Source organism: Monodon monoceros, unplaced genomic scaffold (assembly GCF_005190385.1).
Source record: "Monodon monoceros isolate NGI ecotype Baffin Bay Population unplaced genomic scaffold, NGI_Narwhal_1 Super_Scaffold_22, whole genome shotgun sequence".
Classification (NCBI taxonomy): domain Eukaryota; kingdom Metazoa; phylum Chordata; class Mammalia; order Artiodactyla; family Monodontidae; genus Monodon; species Monodon monoceros.
Genome location: NW_021703779.1, coordinates 98,662,016 through 98,678,013, shown reverse-complemented (window position 1 = coordinate 98,678,013; position 15,998 = coordinate 98,662,016).

The window sequence follows — 15,998 nt, the reverse complement described above, 5'->3', positions numbered from 1 at the left end:
AAGGAAGAAAAGAATTTGACCAGGTCAAACTTCATTGGTGAAAACTCATTGTTGGTTGTCTTTGAGGAATTAGTTTGTAGAAGATGCTAACTGACCCCTCTCCATCCCCACAGGGTAATAATATGTCTAAACCACAAGAGCAGTGAAATTTCTGAGGTCGGTTTCCCGGATCTTCCAGAAGATCCATCTTGCCTAACGAGAAGGGATTGTGTAAAATGACTTAAGAGATTTGTTCTTGACCGAAAAAATGTTTTTGTAAGAGATTGATAATTATGTTAGGGCCATATGTATGATCTTTCCTACTTTATCTGCAAATGACCCGATTAAATCTGAACCAAAAATTTCGAGCTATTCCAAACCAACTAGAGTGTTGCCAAAGTTCTTATCTGGTGGAGAATTGGCAGTGCCCATGTCACTGTCTCTGTCCTGAGTTAATCATAATGAAGAAAACAATTTTCCTATCAGTGGTACTTTTGAATGTTAGGAGAAGCCTGGTTTGAATTTGAAAGACCCTCTTTGGCAAGATTGTTCTTAAGGCAGAGAAACTGGTCATGTGATTTCAGTTGTCTGCTTATAGGCAGATCAGATTCAGCCATTTGCAGAGAGTTAACACCCTCCTGAACATGGGAACATGTACAGGACAGACTAATGGTCCCACCACAGTCCAGTATGGGTGTTCCTGTTCAGGCGGCTCTCCTCCAAGCAGCAAAGGTTTTTTCCATCTTGTGGCTTCTTCTGCCTCTTGGGTCCTCGGAATCTTCTCCGTTCAGTCAGCAGAAGAAAAATGGAACATTGCAGGTATGAGGGCTGTCGGGCTTGAAAGAGGCATGCATCACTTCTACCCACGTTCTGCTGGCCGGAAGTCAATCCTGTGTCCACACAGAAGCCCAAAGGGGACTGGAAAATAGCAGATAGCCGCGTGCCCAGAAAGAAGAGGAAACAGGGCTGGTGATCCGGTCGCAGTTTGCCGCAGGGAATAACAAAGCACAAGGTTCTGTTTGACAGCTTACCTTTTCTGCATCCAGGCCATATGTTATTTAGAATAACAATTCATGTCATGCAAGTGCTGTTATTAAACAATTCCAACAGCTGGTAAATTATTACACATTTTCCTTCACAGCGAATTAACAATTTTTCTTTATAAAAAATCTCTGACAGTCATTAGTTGGCTCTACAAGCATTTCTCCCATTTGCCTTTCTTAGGTTCTTGATCTGCTTGAAAAAGGAGCTACTGAATACATTAAATCTCAAAAGGTTCATCATTTCCCTTCCTGGTCAAGGTTGGTAGAGTGGGGAAGATGAAAGAAAACAGCTACTTTGCCTGTTTCTAGAATTAAAAAAAATTCAGCTCATAATCAGGCTTGCCCTGAAAAGTAAAATGATGACCTGAACCTGTTTCCTCTCTAATATTACTTTAGAGACTTAACAATATATAAGTATGTATTGTTTCCTTGCAAGTTGCTAAAATAATTCCCTCCCATTATACCCGGAGAGAGTGCCCCCATAGGGCAAGTAAGTGGTGTTGTATTTCATTAGTTCAACTGTGACCTTTTTTTTTTTTTTTCCATTTCAAGGGCCTTTGTGTATTGCCCACCCCCCCAAGAATGGTAAGTAGACTTCCTCATGTGGAAAGTTGGCCCTGCCTCTAATTTTATTCTTGGCCATTGTGTCTTATTTTCAAGGCACTAGACCTCAGGTTTAGTCCTTTCCACATCAGAGATCTCTTGGAGTATGCGGGCAGGAAAGTAAATGTGAAACAAGTTCACAGGGATTAAAGGAATTTTATTTTAAATTGGTCAAATCATGTAGTATTTTACATACAACTCTTGGTAATTATAAAAAGGCAAAATACAGAAAAATTGGTAAATACAAGAAAGAAGAAAAGTCATTCATCTCCCCCCATATCAGTAACGATTGCTAAATGTGAGTATATTGGTTTTACACAATTATCAGAACGTTACAGGTTGGCCAACGTTTTCTGTAAAAAATCAGTAAATATTTTAATCTCTGTGGGCCGTTGGTCTCTGATGTTGTAGTGCAAAAATGTCGATAATGTGTAAATGAATGAGTGAGGATGTGTTCTAATAAAAGTTTAGGACACTGAAATTTGAATATCATATAATTCTCACGTAGTATAAAATATGACTCCTCTTTCGAGTTTTCAGCCATTTAAAAATTTTTAGCTCCTGGGCCATAGAAAAACAGACCATGGACCAGACTTGGGCCGTGGTCTGTAGTTTGCTGACTCCTGCATTACAAGAGTGCATTTCATTATCATTCACTTATTCTTTTTTAAAAAAATTAATCAATTCGTTTATTTTTAGCTGCTTTGGGTCTTCGTTGCTGTGTGAGGGCTTTCTCTAGTTGTGGCGAGCGGGGGCTACTCTTTGTTGCGGTGCGTGGGCTTCTCATTGCGATGGCTTCTCTTGTGGTGGAGCACGGGCTCTAGGCGCGCAGGCTTCACTAGTTGTGGCACGGGAGCTCAGTAGTTGTGGCTTGTGGGCTCTAGAGTGCAGGCTCAGCAGTTGTGGCGCACGGGCTTAGTTGCTCCGTGGCGTGTGGGATCTTCCCGGACAAGAGCTCAAACCCGTGTCCCCCGCATTGGCAGGCGGACTCTTAACCTCTGCGCTACGAGGTAAGCCCCCCATTTATTCTTTCAAGAAACATTTACTGTGAACGTATTTTGTATCAGTCAGTGAAGAGTCCTAGGGTCTACAAAGATGAATAAAACTGAATCCCTGCCCTCAAGGAGCTCAGTCTAATTGGGTAGATAGATGCTTACAACGTAGTGTGCTGGAGGCTAGGATGGGTGTCTAAAGAAGCCACATCTGAACAAGTCACAAAAATAGATGTTTATAAAATGAATGCCTGGGACTCGAGTGCCTGCATTAATAAAATACAACTTTTCTTGCCACAAAGCTATAAATAAAAGAATACGCACAAGGAAGGGGCAGCCAGTCCATGAAAGCCTAGCTCCTGCCCCCTGATCAACTTGATCTAATTACCCCAACTCCCAACTTGCTGGTTCTGTGCTAAGTAGGGTCACACACAACGTGTCCTTTAAAACACTCTGTAACCAGCGGAGTACAGGATGGGATATTTAACAAGACTTTCCTAAAATCTCTGTGCGTCAATATGTTTTTTTACTGCAAGTAACAGAAATCCCCAACTCTAACAATAAGGAAATGTGTTTTCTCACAGAGCTGCAAAGCCCACTGGAGATAAAGGAGGCCCCAGGCAAGATGTACTTAGCTCAGTGTCATCAAACTCCCAGGTTGGTTTTTTTTTTTTTTTCCTCATATCCCCACTCTGTTTGCAACAGCATTTGTAAACACTGTGTTTTGCCAGTAACATCCCTTGTTCACATCCACAGAGAGAGAAAACCTCTCCCTCAATCATGGAATTTAAATTCTCTTTAGTCTGATGGAGGCAACCCAGGACATATGATTCTCGTGGCCCTGTTGCCAGGGGAATGCGGTGCACGGATTGGCTTAGATTAACTATCTTACATGAAATTGTTGTTGGGGAATTAACCATAATACCCTCCTCTCTCAGGAAGAACAAGAAGGAAACATGGAGAAGGAAATTTAGCTAATTGGACTGACTGGTTCACTTTGTCCCAAATCAGTCTAGGCTTTTTCTAGGTTCATGTTTTTCAAAGTCTGGGTCACAACCTATTAGTACAGAAATTCCCAAAGTGTGGTCCAGGCAACCTGGTGTCTCTGAGACTCTTTCAGGGAATTCATGAGGTCAAAACTATTCTCATCATAATATTAAACCCTCATTTGCCTGTTTCACTCTCATTCTCAAGTGTACAGTGGCATTTTCCAGAGGTTGAAGGACACGCGGTGATACCATTACTCTGTCAGGTAATAGGGTATGAGTTTGTGTATTCTTGTATTTTAAAAACCCTCAGGGAGTTCTCTGGTGGTCCAGTGGTTAGGACTCGGTGCTTTCACTGCTGTGGCCCCGGGTGCAATCCCTGGTCGGGGCCAAAAAACAAAAGCAAAAAAACCCTCCCATTGTTCGTTTCTAATACAGTAAACATCAATAGCTATAACTCACATAAACACAACCTCTTTGGTATCCTCAAATTTTAAGAATGTATGGGAGTCCTGAGACCCAAAAGTCTGAGAACTACTGAGTTGTAAGATCAATTTTAGAAACATTTTTTACAGAAATGGAATAAAAAATAGAGTGTGCCGTACATCATAAATGTAAGTATTGTTTTGTGAAGTTTTCTTTGGATTATGTATATGTGTTTATATATACACATGTATTTAATCAAAAGAAAAAAATTCACAAAACAATACTTATATATGTGTGTGTGTGTGTGTATGTGTGTGTGTGTGGTTACAATATAAGTAAAATGTTCTAACGTGGGACCTGATCAAAAATGGTTGAAAGCACTGCTCATTGGTCCTGAGCATACTCCATGTAACAAAGGCCCTCTTCCCACCATTCCCTCCACCACCAAGGAACACACTCAAGTCTCCTGGGTTGTTTAAAGTCCTGACACCAAAGAGCGAGGCCCCAGCAGATACATCACCTAAGGTTTGATTTCTCAGTTCTCATGTCTTATCTGAAAATCTACCTGTTCCCTCAGTGATTAAACCCAGGCAGCCACAACCACCTATAAGGTCTGCCCTAGCCTGGTAGGAATTTGCACCAAAACCACATTAGACGACAACACATACTCTGAATGTAGCGTAAGTGGCACACAATCATGGCAGCAGGCCATGATTTTGATTCGTCACACAAATCTCTTCACGAAGCTGTTTCTCAAAAGGAACAGTAGCTGTAATAGACATTAATAAATATGGAAAGCAGGGACTTCCCTGGCGGTCCAGTGGTTACGACTCTGCGCTTCCATTGCAGGGGTCACGGGTGCGATCCCTGGTCGGGGAACTAAGACCTCGCAAGCTGTGTGGTGTGGACAAAAATAAAATAAAATGTACAGCTTTCAAAAATAAGGAAATAAAGAAATGAATAAATACAGAAGGCAAAAAGGGCCTGACTGTAAGCCATAGAAACCAAACTCCAACCAGCTGAGGCGAAAAGAAAAAAAATATATGAGACCAGTTATTGGGGCATCTTACACAACCATAAGAAGACCAGAGCTGCTGCTGGGACACAGGGAAAACCAGAGGAAGGACTCAAAGAGTGTCAGTACTCTGACTCTGCTTTTCTCTCAGGGTTGCACTCGTTGCTTCCCCGCTTCTTTGACACGGCAGTGGCTAGGAATGGGGGCTCAGAGAATGTCTGCCTTTCCCCACGATGACAAAATGCTCCCCGTTCCCCATCATCGGTTGAAAACTCCTTGGGAAACACAGCGATAGGACGGGTTTACATTAGATGCTTACCTTTGGATGAATACGCAAGGGCCTCAGGGCCCTGATGTGAGGGGCAGGAACTCGATCCCTGGAAAGGGGTACATTCCCATTGAACGGGGAAATTATTTGGAGCCAAGATGTCTCCCAAATTGATGTCTAGGCAAATAATAAGTTCAAGCTACACAGAGTAACCCCACTCAGGTCCAAAGGAAAATGTGTGTGTGTGCCAATTAAGAGGTCAAATATTCCTCAAAAGCTAACAGAGTTTGTCTGGAGAACTGATTCCTACTCAGGGCTCAGGAAGTACCTCTCCACCTGCCACCTTCCACCTCACTGTGGTCTACACATACCTTCAGGCCTGCCTGCTTCGGAAGGACATCGTGGGACGTAGTCAGGAACAACTCACACTGCTGCCTCTCATTGCCCATCACCTTCACTGTATGGCATCCTGGTCCCGGTAGAGAGAGAAATGCAAAATGACAAAAACTGGCAGGATCTGAGTTAGGATCTCCAAGTGTTTGTTTTGTAGTCTTTAAAAAGGCAGCCTCCAAGCTGTTAGTTAAACACAACAAATGTGCAATGAAGTTGCTGTAGCAGATTTTCGGAACAAGGCTGGGAACGTGGTGGCAGGGCACCATATGCAGTTACCATGGCCTAGCCAGGAACAGGTCCTTTGTCCTTGGGACAAGTTAGAGTGACTTGTGGCCAGAGCACTCAAGGGCAAGAGTAGGTGTCCTGGTGGCCACGAGAGCTGATAAAGGCTGGGACGTCTGTGACCTTATATCGGGTGCCTCCTTTCTGTCCCTGTACTAGAAGCTTTTTCCCACCAAGTCTTTGACACCCTCAGGTGAGAGAGATGATCACAGCCTCTCCTGCTAGAGGCACTGAGAAGGTTACAGGGAACATGTGGATGTATTTGAGAGGCTTCTGGATGTGTGTACATAGGCTGTACGTCTCCACCAATTAGGAGTCCAGAATAAAATGTTTGGGACACCTGACTCAGGAGTGAGAGGTTTGCAAACTCGTGGCAATGTCAGGTTGTGTGGTGCTGGGCAACCAGTCAGACTGATCCAGTGCAGAGGGCAGGGGCGGTCACAGCCAGGGCTACGTTCTTCCAGAGTCAGGTATCTGGAGTCAGGGAGTTGGCAGAGGGAGCTGAGTCAGGCACACAGGCTGCTGGACGGCCCATCCGCCACTGTCTTCCTCATGCTGAAATTTTTAATACTAAAAATGAAATGTAAAGTGAAAAGCCTTGGGCTTCCCTGGTGGCGAAGTGGTTGAGAGTCTGCCTGCCGATGCAGGGGACACGGGTTCGTGCCCCGGTCCGGGAAGATCCCACATGCCGCGGAGCGGCTGGGCCCGTGAGCCATGGCCGCTGAGCCTGTGCGTCCAGAGCCTGTGCTCCGCAACGGGAGAGGCCACGACAGTGAGAGGCCCGCGTACCGCAAAAAAAAAAAAAAAAAGTGAAAAGCCTTCATTTCTGGTAAAGAGCCTTCAAGTTGAAAACTTCCTGGCACAACTGAGGACACAGCAATCTGAAGTCTCCTTTTCCTACTCAATACCCTGTAATACCCTACATGGGAAAAGAATCCAAAAATGAATAGCTATATGAATATGTATAACTGAACCACTTTGCTGTGCACCTGAAACTAACACAACATTGTAAATCAGCTATAGTCTAATATAAAATTAAAAATTAAAAAAAAAAATTAGTCTCCTTTTCCTGCCCCCCTCTGATGACTCTGAATGAGCCCTTCCCACTTGGGAAGGGCTTGAATCTTTTTTGGATTCAATTCAATTAGTCCGTTGCCTTAGACTAAAGGCCCGAAAGGGCTAATCACCATCATCAGTGAAAATATTTCCAACAATAGAATTCTCCATCACGGGTTCGGAAGGGTGACATTTTTGCAGAGCTCTCAGCGGGGCCAGAAGCCTGAGAAGCATGCCTGGGGCATCCATGGGTACAGAACTGAGCAAAAGTGAGTTTTTACAAGTATTTCTTAAGGTAGGCTAAACTGCTGTAACACACAGACCCCCCAAATGATAAAGTCAACTTTTTTGCTTCGTACCCACGTACCAGGCAAGCTGTGTTCTGGGTCTGAGGGTGGCTCTCCTCCACGCAGTCACTCAGGAGCCAGCTCTCCCGTCTACAGCTTCCCAAATAGCCACGATCGTCTCCATTCCGGTGAGCACCAGTCAGAGAGGAGGGAATAGCTGAGGAGCGAGTGAGAGGATTTGCGGGCCAGATCTGGCTGTGGTACACAACTTCCCACACAACTTTCAAGGAGGCTAGGAAATAAAATCTAAGGTTGGACTCAGAAGAAGAAAGAGACAATCGTGGTGAAGCGCTAGCAGGTGCTGCCCCAGCAAAAGAGTCTCATCTCTTTGATTTAAGAGGCAATGCGTTGCCAAGGAACTGGCAGAATCTCATGCAGGGTCTGTCAGTCAAAAAGATCTCATGGGGCTTGAGATCGTGAAGTCAGAGAGGGGACGAGAGTAGATTGCTTTTGTAGATATCAATGAGGGAACCCCATCTGCTACGACCCCGGAACTGAAGATTAACCGTACTTAAAACAATCAAGATGACGCTGGTCAGACAACCACGTGACCAATTTCAAGGTGACTGTCAGAGCTGACTGTGCTGTTTCTACATGTAGCCCGCTCCCTCCATCTATAAAAGCCCTTGCCCACTGCTCAATCCTGGGGGAGCTCCTGAAGCCCAGTGCCGGAGTCAGAACCTCAGGCGACTGTGGGCTCTGTCCATTCGGTGTAAACTGTGAACCTCTCTTGTCAAGTAGACAGTCAAGAGCAAAATACAGGGGGAAACCGAGTCACGACCTCTGAGGCGTGGTTTGCTTCTTTTTCGTAAGAGGAAAAACTCCAAACCCAAAGTTATGCACTAAGGTTGGTAGCAAGAAATTGATTACAGATGATCAAAGCAGGGTCTGGACCCTCTGGACCAGGGTTTCCAGCAGGAAGCTTTGGTTGGCTATCACAGAGGAAACCCCAGTCTCCAGGATGGGCCGGGGGAACACAGGGACGTGCTCAAAAGCTGGCACCGGTGAATTACTTCTGTGAGACTCCTAGGGTTCTGTGACAGAATCGTATTTTCTGACTGCTTTTTGAGGTTCCTCATAGTTACACTCGCTGTGAGGGCCTGAGAAGGCAAGGTCCCAGGAAGTCTAGGGAATTAGACACACTGCCCTTCAGTGTACAGATGTCAAGGGGCGGAGATAGCCGTCATGGCCTGGTCAGGTCAGGTAGGGAAGTTGCACAGGGCTCGACAGGTATGTATGTATGTATGTATTTTTGAATGAAAGATTCTTTAAATTCTATAGTGGGGGCCCAATTGTTTTGAGTCCTGAGCCTGGAGCCTGAGGGAGACTCTGGGGCCAGTGAGGCCAGTGCCTCAAAGGACGCCCATTACTATCATCTAAGAAGAAATCTCATGAACGGAGCTCCATCCAGAGAGGCCACAGGAGGAATATTTTGTCAGGGGCGCCTGGGACATGGCTGGAATCCATGGCGTTGCCCATTTGTCACATCTGGTGGCTGCTCTTTCTTTTTTCTCCCCTTTGATAGATTTCCTCTTTGAATCCCCCTCAGTCACTTACCTCTTCATGGAAGTGGGCAGATCTGGTTTTTTGGGGTTTTTTTGCGGTACGCGGGCCTCTCACTGCTGCGGCCCCTCCCGCTGCGGAGCACAGGCTCCGGACGCGCAGGCTCAGCGGCCATGGCTCACGGGTCCAGCCGCTGCACGGCACGTGGGATCTTCCCGGACCGGGGCACGAACCCGCGTCCCCGGCATCGGCAGGCGGACTCTCAACCACGGCGCCACCAGGGAAGCCCCAGATCTGGTTCTTTTCCAGGAGCATATCTGAAAGAGAGAGAGATCTGAGAGTAAATACACGGAAAGGGTGAGTCTTTGGAAGGTGAAACAATACCCACTCATCCATCAGGGAGGCACTACCAAGTTTGCATCCAAGGGAAACACTGTGTGTGGTCACAGGTTAAGGAGACAGAGCTTTGAATGAGCTGGAGAGCTGACCCCTTTGTAGAGGTTGGGCTTAGGAGTCTGAAGGTGGTGAGGGAGGAGGGAGAACTGCGTCACGAACACATTGGGCAGGGCTCCCCCATATCTGCCACTTTCCTCTTCGTGGAATGAAGCAGACAGCACCCTCATAGAACGAGTCCTGCATGTCCCATTTTCTTGGATATCTGTGAGGGTGGCCCCGATAAGATTGGGGCACCCATTCGTCAGGGGTGTCCTAGCCACACCACTCATGCTGCTGCATGGATAGCCAGGGGCTGTCTTGCAGTCGCCAAAAATCCAGGAAGGCACCATGGGAAATTGAAATGTTCCAACAGATTATATAGGAGGGGGCATGGGGACTTCCCTGGCGGTCCAGTTGTTAAGATTCGTGCTTCCATTGCAGGGGGCGCGAGTTTGATCCCTGGTGGGGTACTAAGAACCCACATGCCACGGCGGGGGGGGGGAGGAGGGGGCAATGGGTGTCTTTTAGTGAACCCACACACTGAGCATTTCACTCACTCCGCGCTAAGTTTTCGATCTGTTCTTTTCTTCTATGTAGCAAGCAGACAGGCTCACAAAGGTCCAAGAGCCCAGAGAGCCACCCACCTAATGTGCTCAGACTCTAAATATATGTAGGAAAGCAACAGTTGCTTGGCCTGGGGAGCTGGGGGTTGGGGTGGACTGACTAAGGGTCAGATAGAAGAGCACAGTCGGTTGTAGGACAATGAGCCCATTACTCCACCCGGATGTCTCTGGAAAATGGCTCTTTGGTTACGTGAGGGAGAGTGGACCCTTATTCCACATTCTTGAGAGCGGGAGGGGCTCTTGAGAGTTGGCAGATGTTTTGGCCACAGGCCCACAGTCATTGGCAAGGGTTGAGAAGAGCCCAAGCCAGAGTCCTTTCGAGGGGGCAGCAGCAACACAAGGGGAGAAACCATCTCTTGAGGAATTTTTCACCAAACACTTGCCCTCTGAGTGATAATGACCATGATCGGAACTAGGGAGGCCCCTGTGAGAGTGGCCATGGCTTGGAGGGGTCCAGCACAGTAATAAGAGCCTGAGGAAAGGCCAGCCACTGGAGGGACAGGAAGAGTGGCGGCGACACTATAGTCACGGGCAGAAGACCTCTCAATTGCTCACATAGCACAGAGGATGGAGGCTCTGTTGGGAATGGCGACTCAGTGAAAACTGGGATCCCCTCCAGTTTCTTTTTTTTTTTCAATTTCATCTATTTTTTAATTTATTGGCAAAAAGGTATTCATAGATGTCTCATCACTTTCATTTTATAGATCACTTGTTCTCATTTCCAATATTATTTATATGTGTGATATTTTTGTCTTAGTCTCTTTTGCTTGATTTCCTCAATTTTAATCTTTATTTCATTTTTTAATCAATATTTTTAAATTGAAGTATAGTTGACTTACAGTGTTGTGTTAATTTCTGCCGTGCAGCAAAGTGATTCAGTTATACGTATATATACACATTTTTTAAAATATTCTTTTGCTTTATGGTTTATCACAGGATATTGGATATAGTTCCCTACGCTATACAGTAAGACCTTGTTGTTGATCCATCCTCCACTTTCAAAGAGAGGCAAAGGGACAGTGAAATATATTCTGTTGTTATTATTGTTTTCAGGCTTGTCCAAGGTAGAATATATGTGGTCCCATCAGTCTGTATAGAGGCAGGAAAACAGTGAAGTCCATTTGTGTCTACTATTGCTTTCTGTGAATCTAAGAGGAAAGGTGTATAGTCTCTGATCAAAGGAAAAAGAGTTGAGTGAGTTGCCTGAAGCCTGCCAAGGTGCCAGCATACAACAGGGGGATCTGTCTGACCCTCAGTGTTTCAGAAAGATCAAGGCTGCAGTGGGTGTGGGCCATGGCAGAAATGAGGTGGAAGATGTAGCCAGAGGGAGATGGACAGCCTCGAGCTGGACTGACTTGAGTGCAGGAGGCTAGGAACTCGCAGAAAGGCTTAGCAGGGATGCCTGAGAGCAGAGAGAAGGATCTTGGTCTTGGTATTTCTGGAATGTAGGGAGCATATACCCATCAATAGGAGTTCATGTCCAGTCCACCCCCGCTGTTTCTTGGCCTGAGAAACAGATCCCAGGGAGGCCGGGGCCTGTGACTCACATGCCCCGGCACAAGAATGACGGAACGTTGAGTTTTGTGGCTGAGGAGGCCTCAGGATGCCTGTGTCGTTCGGGATTCTCGCCCAGATTTTCCACCTCATTTAATATGTTATACACGAAGGCTTTCCTTCTAAACCGGGGTGTTCTAGGGACAGTGCTGGCTCTTTGATTCACTGGAAGCCAGCTGCTATGGTCTGAATGTTTGTGTCCCCATAAAATTCATATGCTGAAATCCTAATCTCCAAGGTGATGATGGTATTTGGAGGTGGGGTGTTTGGGAGGTGATTTGGCCATAAGAGCCCTCACGAATGGGATCAGTGCCCTTATAAAAGAGGCCTCAGAGACCTAGCTTGTCCCTTCTGCCATGTGAGGACATTGAGAAAAGACAGCCGTCTAGAAACCAGGAAGCAGGCTCTCCCCAGAATCTACCAGCACCTTGGACTTAGACTGCCAAGCCCCCAGAACTGTGAGTAATAAATTTCTGTTGTTTGTTTGGTTTATTTTATTTTATTGAAGTATAGTTGCTTTACAATGTTGTGTTAGTTTCTGGTGTACAGCAAAGTGATTTTGCTTTCTACATATATACTCTTTTTCAGATTCTTTTCCATTATCGTTTATTACAAGATACTGAATGTAGTTCCCTGTGCTATACCTTGTTGTTGATTTTATATATAGTGGTTTCTATCTGTTAATCCCAAACTCCTAATTTATCCACCCCCCGCCCCAAATTTCTGTTGTTTATAAGCCACCCAGCCTGTGGTATTTTTTACTAAGACACCAGCCATCTCCACTGACCCCTTCTTCACACCACCACCACTGGGATCCATAGCTCTGACTGGCTTCCTCAACCACTTAAGCCAGAAAACTCTGTTCAGTATCCTGACGCCACAAAACAGAACGGTGGGCTTCCTGCGGTCTCACTCCTCCAAAAGAATACTAGCAGATAATGTAATGAGAATGTAAAAGATACCTGTGGTTTTCCAGTGCTTTTATAGAACTTTGAGAAGTACATTTTCAAATGTTTTCCTTTCTCTTTCTAAACTATTTTTGTTGTTTGAGTTTTTCTTTACGAGGAAAACCGGCCCTGTTTGTAGATCATCTGATTGTTTATGTGGAAAATTTCAGGGACTCTGCAGTACTGTAACCAGAAGTGCTCGCCGCTCAAAAGCCGATAAAGAGGCCAAGTTGGTGGAAAGGAAAGTTTGCTTTATTTTGGAGGCTGGCAACCGGGGTTGGGGGGAGGGCGGACGCCCGTCCAAAGGCCGACTCCCCCCACCGCCCCCCGGCCGACAATCAGGGGGCAAGAGCTTTTCTAGACAGGGGTGGGGGCTACATGCAGAATCAGCAGAGTCAGCGCTGACAGCCATCTTGAAATCGGTCACGTGGTTGTCTGACCGGCGTCATCTTGATTGTTTTAAGTACAGTTAGTCTTCAGTTCCAGGGTCAGTTTGTTCCCATTTCATTGAGGCCAATTCTCGGAATTGTGGCAGCTTATGTCACGGCTATAGCCTGGTCATCGTGTAGTTAACTTCTTCCACCTGGTGTGCGTTTCAGTATCTACAAGGCAGCTCACAGGATGTGGCTCAGAATATTATCTCTAGTCCTTGAGAAGGAACTAAAGGTCCTTGACTACGCTTAATGATTAAACTATTATTATTTGGTCTCCTTTGGCTGTTTTCCTTTGTTTCTGCCTGTTCTCACTTCTCTGGTTAAACTTATTCTTTGGCTAAAGTTTTTCCACAGACAAAAGTCAGGGGGAGGACATAAGGGGAAGAATCATAGGGTCCTGCTCCGTTTCAAGCCCCTTTTCTTTGGTACTCCTCAGTCTTGAGGAGGGATGGGTGCGGAGCAAGAGGGGAAGAAGGTTTGGGTAGAGGGTTAGTCAGAAACTTGGCAGAGGGGCTCGGGTTTAGTTCCATTTCTGTTTCAATTTTCCCCAACTGTTTGAGGGAATGGGGTGACGACTGCTCTTGGCTACTTCTTGCTGAAGTGGGGCACAGTCCTGCCTAATTTGGGGAATGGACACAGAAAAGGAAATAATCTCGAGCTCCATGCTTAGCATCAATATTTTGTATTATGAGAACATTACCTCTCTCCTTGATTACTCTGTCATAGTACCTGGAGAAACATTTGAAAATTAGTAGACATTTTACAATGAAGATAATAATCAAAATGCATCTTCGTATTATTCTCTGAATGTATTTTTTCTTAATGGTTAAAGCAGAATGTACAGTGCATGTTTAATAGGCCATAAACAGGCTGTTTTGGTTAGCCTAAAGTTCCAAGTAAATCATGTATAAGCCAGAATGACTTCCTCACACCTCAATATGTGAAAATTTCCTCCATCATTTTTCCCTTTTAATTGTAACTCTTTCCGTAGAAAGTATTGATACTCAATATATTTTTCCACCGTTGCCAGAGTGGCTCAGTTGCCTGCTCTGGGTCCACTCATGTCCCTCAGTGCTAGGCCTCTTTTTGTTTATGTATTTGCCTAGTTGTCCACGTTGGGGGAAAACTAATCAGATATCATGGACGGGCTCAGAGGTATGTTAATCGGGAAACGCTTTATAGACCATGCATTTTATCATTTATATCCAATTCTCACACAAACATTGTACATATGCTTTAAGCAGTAAACTTAGAGCCAGCAGTGATACACATCATGAGTAGTTATACTCTGTGACAACCTCACTAGACAGTTTTTTCCATTCTGAGCATCGGGGTCAAAAGTATGGTTAGAAACAAAACAGTAGCTTTCCATCAGAATTTTGATTTGTGAATTTCTTACCCAGTTCAAAAGTATGATCTGAAAGTTATCAAATGTTTTCCATATAATTTAACATACCAAATAATCCTAATTAGTTTAGAGAAAATTCTTTTCTCTTAACAGAGAGAGAAAACCAAATTTAGTCATGTATCAGTTTACTGTTACAACAAAATTCATCTACCTAATTAAATTCAGTCTAATCTTAATCCTGACAACATACAAAATTCTTTTCTCAGAGTTCCTTTTTCACAAGCCTTTTATCACTTTCTGGATCCATACAAATCTGTCCTTTTTTCCCCATCCAACCCATAGTAGGACAAAATTATTGTCATCATTTTTCCTCAACAAAAATATCTCCGTTCTTTATACTTTCTCTTCGCCTACAACACATATCCTACTTGCTTTACACACTGAAATGCTTCTCTTATCATATTTACATATTACAATTTTTAACTCTTGAAAACCTTAACAAAACCAAGAAACAAGTAATTGAACTATTTATTATATCAGTATTTTATGATTGGCAAACTTAAGAACATATTCCATAACCTCTAAAAACGTATTTTTTCATAGCACAATTTCTCTTTAATGTGGTACAAGATGTGTGTTTAAGAAACCCAAACATCTTTACTTTCCTTCTTGGCCTTGCAAGAAGACAAAAAGTAGGTAAATTTAGATTTCTTTGATTTGTAAGGGCTTACTTTTTTTTTTAAGCCAATTTGTAATAGAGCTCTTTACAAATTAACCAAAGACAAAGACACATATTGAGACATATATACATACATCCATCCAGACAAACAGAGATCTCATTGTTTCGTCTTTTTACATTTCATGAATTAGGCATTGCAATTAAACTTATCAGTTTATGAATAACAATCCAAATAGTCAAATTTACACACTCAATTTTAAAAGGCTTCTTTTTTTCCCTGTTTTTTTTTTTTTTTTGGCTTGAAGTTTTACTAGTTAACCCAAGGCTGAAGTCTTAGGCAAAGTGGGCCGTTTTTGTACTTCAAGGACATGATAAGAGTTACCTTCAAGTGTTCTCCTAGCCATATTTTTGTTTTCTCAGGGTCAGAATTCTGCAAACAGTATTTTATCAAGCTAACTTTCTCTAACTGCATATGCAAAAAGAACCAGTTTGGGAATTTCAAAAGAGTTTCATCTTAACCAATTTTCTCGGGAGTCTAAAGAATACTCTTGCCATACATTGGTAAAAAAAATCATCTTTCTTTTTCTTTAGTCATAATTTTATAGCTAAAAGTTTTCGAATGGATTGAACCTGAATTTCCCATTTTACACAGGACAACGAAGATATCAATCACACAGATGGAATACGCACTCACGCACCAAAAGGCAGATCCGTCACAAATCCTCTTCAGAGGATGACCGGTAAGGAGTCCCAAACAAACACTTCCTCAACACAAATGGTCCTCAATGGTAGACAGACGTCAGAACCAATTGGCAAGAATGCCCAAATAGCACTTAGCGCTCACGAATGGGAAGGTGGCCCGGGTGCACACTGGTGGACTTACGTGGTCTTGGAGCTCGTCAGCTTGTCCAGATGCATCTTGCCGTTCCACCAAGGAAAAGCGTAAGTTGGCAGCCAGTGCCGAGGAAGGGAGAAACAGGGAGGATCCTCGAAACAAATGGTTTTGGCAGCTGCTAGAAACATCCCCCAAGTCCCCTTCTCGGGACTAGCCAACCATGAGCAACAGGCTCATCGCAACCATCCTG